At 38.0% G+C, this 10,317-nt stretch overlaps 1 pseudogene across 1 annotated transcript; it reads left to right on the top strand.

The window, feature by feature from the left end:
• The first annotated feature begins 6,912 nt into the window (after positions 1 to 6,912).
• Positions 6,913 to 9,121, top strand: LOC110752753 (uncharacterized; annotated as a pseudogene). The gene is made up of 2 exons (XR_015836422.1): positions 6,913 to 7,125; positions 7,537 to 9,121. The product of XR_015836422.1 is annotated as an uncharacterized LOC110752753 (transcript).
• The last annotated feature ends 1,196 nt before the right edge of the window (positions 9,122 to 10,317 follow it).

The following is a 10,317-nucleotide window of genomic DNA, read 5'->3' as shown; positions in this document are numbered from 1 at the left end:
AATGGTACGACAAGCAGAAGAAACCGTAGAAACCTTCTCCTCAAACTGCAACTTATTCCTTAAATCCCAAATTAGCCACACAGTAGTTCCGAACATAAGAAGCCACATATCCATGAGCCGAGGGCTAAAATGAACGAATGGGCAAGAAGAAAGAATAACCGCTAAAAGCCTCGGAGTAAAGTGCAGACAAAAAATAATATATAGAACTCCATATGGAACAAGTAAAGGGGCACTCGGAAAATAAATGATTAATATTCTCCAAAGCCGTCCTGCAAAATAAGCACATAGAAGAAAGGGAAATACCACTCTTTTGAAGAAAATCCTCTGTGAGAAGCCTGCCATGCATAACTTTCCACACTAAAAATGATTTCCAGGGCGTAATAAAAGGTTTACAAATTAACTTACACCAAGGAACCTCGGCAAACTTAGGCCGTGTGAATTCATAAGTGTCATTTGCAGAAAGGGCGCCAGACGAGGATGGTGCCCAAACTAACAAATCACCTGCAGCAGGATCATGAAAAGAAGAAATATCCATAATATGCTCACAAACACCTGGAAAGTGCAAAGTTAGGAGAGACGGAAGGTGCCAGACACTATTTACATGATACTAAGAAACCAATTCCCCCATGCGCGGCCGTAGAGAAGGGTGAAGACCAAAATAATTAGCCAAAGGTTGACCAATAAAGTTATCCCACCAGAAAGAAGTGCTCCTACCATCTCTAAGAAGAGAGCGAATATAGCTGAGTAAATCTAGCCAAATACGCTTGAGGCTGGGCCAAATGGAGGATGGGACATAAGCAGAACAAATCTTACCCCCTCGCCAAAACTTATCCCGAAGAAACTGGCAGCTCGAAGAAGAAGATGAAAGAGCATCCAAGCCTTTCTTTTAAGCAAAAATGCTCGATTTAAAACCACTAGCTACTTAAGGCCAAGACCACCTTCTACCATAGGAGCACAACATCGACACTAAGAAACTAGAGGAACCCCACGTTTGTCAAAGGCGCCAGACCAAAGGAAATTACGACACCAAGTCTCAATTTTCCGAAGCAGAGATATTGGCCACTCATAGATCTGAAAACTGTAAACAAGCATACTAGCTACAACATACTTAAGTAGCTGAAGTCTACCCGCCACAGAAAGCTGAGACCCTTTCCATGAAGAAAGCTGAGATATGATTTTGTCTATAATACCCTGAAAATATATTGCACAAGGCTTGCCCTTGAAAATAGGAACACCCAAATAATTAAAGGGATACGACCCTACCTTGATGCCCAGAACATTTGAAATCAAACGATGGCAGTGCTGGAGACTCTTATCCAGAAAAACATTAGACTTTGTTTTGTTGATAACTTGGCCAGAATTAAGCTCATATTCTTTCAAAAAAATCCATAAGGATTGAGAGATTTTTCCTGGAGCCTCTATAGAACACAATGATATCATCTGCAAAAAGAACATGGGAAATTGTTTGCACCCCGCAGGGCAAAGATATTGGAATGAGCTTACCAGAATTAATCAAATCTGAAATACCACGACTAAGCACCTCTTCAGCCAGACAAAATAGCAGCGGAGACAAAGGATCACCTTGACGAACTCCAACCCACAAGAAAATTAACAAGAAACTTGTCCATTAACAAGAATAGAAAGCTTGGCAGAATGCAAAAGGATATGAACCCACTCAACATACACACTATGAAAACCAAACGAAGTCAAAACACGCAGTAGGAAATCCCATGACAAAGCATCGAAAGCCTTTGCCAAATCCAACTTAAGGGCCACATTACCTCTAGCACATGCATTGTCTAACAAATTGCAACATTCATAAGTAAGGATAATACCATCAACAATATTCCTACCTGGAGCAAAAGCATGTTGTTGAGGGGAAATAATCCGAGAGGCAATTGGAGCAAGCCGCATAGAGAGAATTTTAGGAATAATCTTGAACAAAAAAATTTCCAAAGCAATGGACCGATACTGCCCCATCAAAACAGCATTATCAACCTTAGGAATGAGGATCATGAAGCTAGAATTAAATGTCACTGGAAGGTAACCATCCCGAAAAAATTGTTGAACGAAACACACGACCTCTTTGCCCACAATATCCCAACACTCTGAGAAAAAGTGACCACTAAAACCATCAGCACCAGGGGCACTAGAAGGGTTCATTTGTTTTACAACAACAAAAATTTCCTCAGCGCTAGGAAAAGCAATCAAACTCAAGTTTTCCTCAGCTGTAACTAAAGAAGGGATAACTTTTTCCACTAACCTAGTATCAGTAATCAATTTAGTGGCAAAAAGATCATAATAAAATTGTACAACATGTGATTGAATGGCGCACGGATCCTCCAGAATAGTGGATCCATTTTTTAGGAGAGAAATAGAAAAGCGGGCTTTCCGAATTTTACACATAGAGTGGAAAAAAGAAGTATTTCTATCCCCATCCGCGAGCCATTTAGTTCTGGATTTCTCCTTCCAAAAAATCTCCTGAACACGAAAGGCTTCAGTTAACGAAGCCTACAGATCACTCTCCTTGCTAAATAAAAAATCTGACCCCCCATCACGTGCTATTACCTCATGAAAAGCATCAAGTTCCATCAGGCGCGCAGTCACATTATGATTAACATCCCCAAAAACCTCCCAATTCCAAGCACGCAAAGCTTTACGGAGAATCTTCAGTTTGTGAGTGAGATTAAAATTAGGTCCATAGAAGAGTGAGTGGCTGCCCATGTAGACTTAACAAACTGATGAAATTCTTTATGTGTTAACCAAGCTCTCTGAAAATGAAAAAGGGAAGCACGGGGACGAGCCAGCTTGCCAAAACTCTAGGGATTATGATCCGAGCAAAGTCTAGGGAGAGTATAACAATCCAAATAATCCCAAGTGTCAAGCCAAAGAGTATTCCCAAGGCACCGATCAAGACGCCGTTCCATACGGAGTTAATGGTCAACCCTTTTGCCCATGTGAATTTAGTAGTGAACACCCATTTACATCTTTAACGTCCACCATTTCCAATTCATCGCGATGTGATCCTTACAAGCATACTTATTGAGTACCGATACACCATCTGTTTTTAATAAAGCATGTGCGTTGCACATGCTAATTGAGTTTTTTTTATAGATAAAAAATACCGACTATAACAGGTTAAGATGCTGGGGGATTTTAACGTTAACATGACTCTTTTTTTCTTGCTCTTCAAAAGTCATTGTATTGCTCTTCTATTATTAAAGAAAACAATACTTAAAATAGTTTTGTGATGCATGATCAATATAAATCCATTCCACATAATTCATTGAAATAGTTTTATGAGTTTACATGTTAGCTTTCAATTGACTTTATTCATAGGAAAAATTGTTCCCCCATCATATACGTTTGTGTGTTGTCCATAATTTTTTTGCTGTAATAGCAAGGGTCTCTGAGTTGAAAATCGTAGATTCGTAGGTCACATTTTTTAGCAGGGTCTGTAGAAGTAGACTATTGTATATCGATTTGTCAGTTACCGTATATCCATTTGGCAATTGTTGGGTATCGATGTGGCAATTGATAGTTACCCATTTGGCAATTGTTGGCAATCGATTTTGGCAATTGTTAATCTACAAATAAGCAAAGAAATACTGTTAATAAAAAGAAAAAAAACAATCTCCTCTATTAAACTCAACACAACCCTTTCAATCCTTGTTACCAATGTGGGAGACAGTTTCGCATTCTTCTTTAGTTTGGCTTACTCATCTAAGAGCCACGACCACATGAAGATGATGACCACGACAAGTCAAGTGATCAACTCAATTCCACTAGCTCAGCGAGGACGACTAAAGAAGTTTTGACGAATCCCTAGATCATGAATAAGAGCCACCACCACGTGCTATGTACTTGTCCTCTCAATAGTGCTAGTGCAATGACAACACCAACAAAACGAGTTCTAATGGAGAAGAAGAGGAGTCAAGATAGAGATTTAATGGAGAAGAATAACTGCAAAGAGCGTATTCACATTATAATTTATCAGTTTTCTGGTTCTCGCGTGGTCTTTATTATTATTTATCAAATGTATATTGATTTTAACCTACAATAACAGGTTTTTAGGTTACTCCAAATTGAATGGTGTAGATTAGTTTATATTTTGTTTTTCTCAATCCAATAATCTATATCCTTTGGTATATCCATACACTAAAGGACGGTAGAATTTTCCATTAACTAAGTATAGAGGATGCATTGCACCCAAAAGGAGGCACCCACAATCGAAGTGGTTTGGGTAACATGTGCTATAATGGAGCTAAGAATCAGGTTGAGTTCATGTTGGGCATGCACTAGTAAGGCCTTAACCCAACATATTTTTTTTGGTCGAAACCTCAACCCAACATATATGATCGAGTTGAAAGATAAAAGGGGTTGTTCCATAAAAATAGGATACATGTTCTAATTTTGTTTTTTATTTTGAAATTTTTAATAAGAAAATGTATAAATTTATTATATTATTTTTATTTATTTAATATTTTCAATTCTTACTATTATCATTAATCAAAGGTATTTTTTGATATTTTGAATTTTTGACAATTCTCTACCTTGGTATGAAGAGAGGTAGAGATAAGAGGGAGACTCGGTTAGAAGAGAGAGAGAGAGTCAATGAGAAGAGAAAGAGGGAGAGATGAGAAAGAAGAAGAGGACTTTGAGTTGCAGAGGGAAACAAGAACAGTGGAGTAGGCGTAAAAAAAACAAATTAGAAGTGTCAAAAGTGTTTGACAGCTGTCAAGAGTTAATTGGCTGGGGATACTAAAGGACCATCTTATCAACTGAGTTCTTTTTCGTCTTTCGAATATAAGATTATCATAACTACCTCTCTTTAATTGTTCGATCAGTTTTGTTTTTTGTTGATGTAAAATATACAGTTTTCAGGGGTCTTTTTCTTTCGGGTTAATGACCTAAATGGTTCCCAAATTATTGCCCCAATATCATTTTGGTCTATCAACTAAAATTTTCAATTCAAACGTCCTTAAGCTTTTTATTTTGTACCAAGATAGTCCATCCGTCAAAGTCTGTTTATTATTCCGTGAAATCAAGGGACAAAACTGTATTTTTAGGTGAGTATCCTCTTGAGCACCATTGGAACCACAGCTTCGTCCAACAATGAGGCGGTGAAAGGTTGAAGGCGGTGACTGGTGCCGAGGGGTTGGGGTTGGGGAGCTGCGGGCAGCGGCGGACCTAGGAATTTTTCAACGGAGGTGCAATTTTTAAAAGTTAAGAGCTCCCAAAAAAAAAAAAAAAAAAAAAAAAAGGGCTAAACATCCTTATCATTTAAACAATACTGATTTTATTCATAATTAATTAAAAAAATAACATTAAAATTAACTTACAATTGTTGCCGACGAGGTTTCATATCATGAAAACGTCACATTATATTTGCATTACTAATACAAGAAAAAACATTTTTCTCAATGTAAACAACCAAGCTATCACTCAACCATTGGTTCCCTATTTTGTTCCGCAATGGTGTTTTCACAATATTCATAGTTGAAAAAGCTCTCTCAACCGAAGCAGTTGCAATGGGTAAAACTAAAGCTAATGAAAGAAGTAAATACACATAGTTGTATATTCTACTCCTTCTTGTTTTCACAATATTCATAAATGGATTATTTGAAGGAGGATTTAAATTTTTTCTCTGAAAGTACCGTTCCATAACTGTACAATTAAAATAAAATAAGGATTTTATATCTATTATTATATTAAAAGAAGAATAAACAAAAAAAAAACCAAAAAAAAATGCACAGAGAGCAGAGAGAGCTAAATAACCAAAATATACATATATTAAAAGAAGAATAAACAAAATTGGAGTTTGGTCAAGAAAAAAAAAATGCATTCGACTTACTTTGGATTGGCGTACTCAAGAAGGAAAAAAGAACACGGGATTCTTGTGATGCACACACACTTTGATGAAATTGGGTGATGTTAAATTGGTCTTTTATAAAGAGAATTCTCAATCCTACTTAATTAAGGAATTCCCAAAACCCAATTGAATAAAGAGATCCCAATTGAGTAAGGAAATAAAACCCAATTAAGTAAGGAAATAAAACCCATTTGAAAAGCCCACAAAAAGCCTGGTCCGTTTACAGCATCAGTTTCCCTTTCTTTTTAATTTAAAAATCCTGGTCCAAAACGACGTCATTTTGGCCAGGCATCTTTAAAAAAAAATAGGCGCGCAGCAACAGCGCAGCAAGCCCAGTGACTTGCGCATTTCGTCGAACACCTTCTGTGCATCGCATGTCTGGAGCAGAGGCGCAACTCCAGCACCTCTAATGGTGATTTCCGGCGACCGGAGGTGCAGGTGCACCTCCTTGCGCCTGCACAGGTCCGCCACAGGCTGCGGGGGATGGGGATTGAGGGATTTGGCGCATCTTGAGCACCAAAACGACAAAAAGACTGAAACTTTCTGAATTGCTAACAGTAAATCTTGCAACATGAGTAATTCTATAGAAACTCAATTCGCATCTAGGTCCCAACTCAAAAGCTTAAGGTGGTATTGGATTTAGTCCATTTTCTTTTTCTATATTGGTTCGAGTCCAATGAGTTTTTAACAGATAATCCAATGTTGCAGTTGGGAGGGAGGAGGAAGAAGAAGAAAATGGGAGTTTTGGGGACCAAAATGATACCGGAGCAATAGTTGGGGGACCATTGAAATCAATAACCCGGGAGTTTTGTGTTAGCTTCTCAAAAAGTCGTATATACCTTTCAAAACTCAGTCACGTGGCTATCGCGTGATCAGAAGTCATGGAATCTGTAACGGATGGACCATCCTGGTACAAAATAAAAAGTTTAAGGACATTTGAATTGAAAATTTTAGTTGGTGGACCAAAATGATACTGGGGCAATAGTTTGGGGACCATTTAGGTCATTAACCCTTTTCTTTCTAATAAGTTTGAAGGGGACCTGAAAGCTGATGGTTCATTCCAAATCCATGGAGGAGGCTGTCCTGTGCACACTCCAACAAGTAGAAGATGTCAAAAAGCGTGTTTAAATAGAGTTGGCTAGTTTTGCACATTTTCTTACTCAGTGCTGTTATTCGAGAGATGCTGAAGATGATGATGCGGAATATAGCTGCTTCTTCTTCTTCTTCTTATTGCAGCAGCAGGAGATGGAGAGGTATGTCTTGTCTTCACTCTAATTCCACTGTTATTTTTTTCGCCAACGATTACTTTGCTTTCCTTCACTCTCAACCTTCTAAACCAATCAAATCTACAAGAGCCCAACTAGAGCAGCCAGTGAGAAACTCACCCAAAATCACAACTGTTGAGGATGCTTTCAATGTGTTTGATAGAATGCTTCAAATGCGTCCTCTGCCTTCAGTTGTTCGTTTCAATAAAATATTGTGTCAAGTTGCGAAATTGAAACATTATTCGGCCGTCATCTCCTTGTATAACCAAATGGATGTATCGGGAATTAGACCTAATGTTTATACTCTAAGCATTCTCGTTAATTGTTATTGTCATTTGGACCAAATGGGTTTTAGTTTATCTGTATTGGGAAAATTCTTCAAACTTGGTCTTGAACCAGATGTCGTTACCTTCAACACTCTAATAAACGGCTTTCTTCTCGAGAATAGAGTGGCGGAGGCGGCAGGAATTTTCAACAAAATGATTGCGGGAGGTAATTGTCAGCCTAATGTGGTTACTTACGGCACACTAGTGAAGGGCTTTTGCATTAAAGGTGACAATAGTGCTGCTATTCAGTTGCTTAGGAAGATGGAGGAAGGAGCTTGCAAGCCTAACCTAGTTGTCTATAACACAATCATCGATAGTCTTTGTAAGGATACACTAGTTGATGATGCATTAAACCTCTTCTCAGAAATGATGTGCAAGGGTATTGGCCCAAATGTCATTACCTATACATCCTTGATTCATGGAGTTTGCAAATTAGGTAAGTGGAAAGAAGCTGCCAGGTTGTTGAATGAAATGGTGAGTAAAAATATCTTTCCAGATATGCACACATTCAGTGTCTTGGTAGACACATTTTGTAAGGAGGGAATGGTCGTGGAAGCAGAAGGCGTGGTTGAAATGATGATTCAAAGAGGTATTGAACCAGATACGGTTACGTACAGTTCACTCATGGATGGTTACTGTTTGCGAGGAGAAATGGGCAAGGCACAAAATGTTTTTGAACTAATGCTTAGCAAGGGCTCGGTGGTTAATGTTGTTAGTTACAACACATTGATAAATGGATATTGTAAGAATAAAAAGATTGATGAGGCCATGATGCTTTTTCTGGACATGTCTTGTAAGGGACTAATTCCAAATACCGTTACTTATAACACTCTTCTGGATGGTTTTTGAAAAGCTGGTAGAGTGCAGAATGCACAAAAGTTGTTCTACGAGATGCAAGCTTGTGCCCAGCTTCCAAATTTTCAAACTTATGCTATTCTACTGGATGGCCTGTGTAAAAACCGACAACTTTCTACAGCAATCCAACTGTTTAAAGAGATGGAAGGCAAGAAGTTGGATGTAAATATTGTGGTTTACACTATTCTTATTGAAGGTTTGTGCATAGCTGAAAAAATTGAATCTGCAAAGGAACTCTTTTGTGGTTTATCATCGAGAGGGCTTCAACCGAATGTAAGGACATATAACATAATGATTAATGGACTCTGTACGGGGGGGCGAACAAGTGAAGCAGAAAAGCTGCTTATCGAAATGGAAGAGAAAGGTTGTTCTCCAAATGGTTGGACCTACAACATAATTATTCGAGGGTTTATCAATAACAATGAGACAGTAAGGGCGATGGAATTTATTCAACAAATGGTGGAGAAGGGTTTCTCTGCAGATGCTTCAACTACAGAATTGATAATTGATCATTTGTGTAAAGATAAAGTAGATCCTGCATTGTTGCCGTTGTTGCAAAAAGAGAATTATGAACTTAATTTGCCTCAGTTAAAGTTGAACAGATCTTCTGACCATCCCAATAAACATTGAAGCCCCTCCACCTCTGGCAACCATGGATGTGTTATATTTGTTGTCTTAATCCATCATGTGACAATGTTGAGTAGTAGATATAACTTTACCGATAATTGTACATCTTTGAAACAATTGGCTTGTGTTTTTGTACGCAGGTCTTTTTAAGTTTCTTTCACACAAACATTGTGCAATTGACTGACTCTGCATGTTTTTGTTATTTTGCTGTATACAGACTTGGTTATATAAAGATATGATTGGGGGATATCCTGTGATCATGATAGAGAAATTTCAATGTCACTCTTTTAAGGTTGTTAAATTTATTAGAAAGAAGCAGGGTATTTGGACTGATATAATCAGATTTTTCAGCTGACCAAGACTTCGCAGTTTCGGCAAAAACCAACCAGCCTTTGATTAAGGGGCCTTCTACGTGAAAAATAACACACATCTTCACTTGAAAAATCATATGATATTTTCATCTTTTTCTCCCTAGGGTTCTTCTCCACAGGTTAATACTATCTGACAAAAATTAATCAGTACAATCCGATGTACCAAACGAGCCCTATATTCTTTGGTATATCCATACACTAAAGGACGGTAGAATTTTCCATTAACTGAGTATAGAGGATGCATTGCACCCAAAAGGAGGCACCCACTATCGAAGTGGTTTGGGTAACATGTGCTATAATGGAGCTAAGAATCAGGTTGAGTTCATGTTGGGCATGCACTAGTAAGGCCTTAACCCAACATATTTTTTTTGGTCGAAACCTCAACCCAACATATATGATCGAGTTGAAAGATAAAAGGGGTTGTTCCATCTAAAAACACCTGAATCCGGATTGTAAGAGACCAAAAAATCAAAATCAACAAACTCATGTAAGGCTTAAAAGTCAATGTCAATTGCAGACATACAAAAAACATCTATCTCAATTTGAATGTTCAAAAGCACAGAGTGTATGATTCATATTACATATATGACTAATGTAATGTGACGAACCGATGACTACTCAACACAACCACAAAAAAAAAGGGGACACGTTATCTAATAGATAAGCTAGACTACTCAACACAACCGCAAAAAAGACTAAAATTTGGCATGTTTTGGTGCCAAACCAATGACTAAGCATGTCATTAGTCCTCCAATGAAGCAACTCTTGAGAAACCCACCACTACCTTTGTCTCGAATGCCCATGTGGTAGCCAAGATCAAAATCAAGAATTGCATTACCACCCCATTGCATAACCTAACTGAGTGCCACATTTTAGCAAACAGTTGGAGTGCATGTTGTGCTATGGACTTTTGCCCAACACCAGAAGCATTAAGCCCCAAACCCAATTCTTCAAAGATTGAAACCTATGAATCTTATGAACAAAAACCAATGGACTCTGAA

Source organism: Prunus avium, chromosome 6, assembly GCF_965620075.1.
Source record: "Prunus avium chromosome 6, drPruAviu1.hap1.1, whole genome shotgun sequence".
Taxonomy (NCBI): domain Eukaryota; kingdom Viridiplantae; phylum Streptophyta; class Magnoliopsida; order Rosales; family Rosaceae; genus Prunus; species Prunus avium.
Note: the sequence above shows the minus strand (reverse complement) of the source record. Positions and strands in the feature narration are given on the sequence as shown.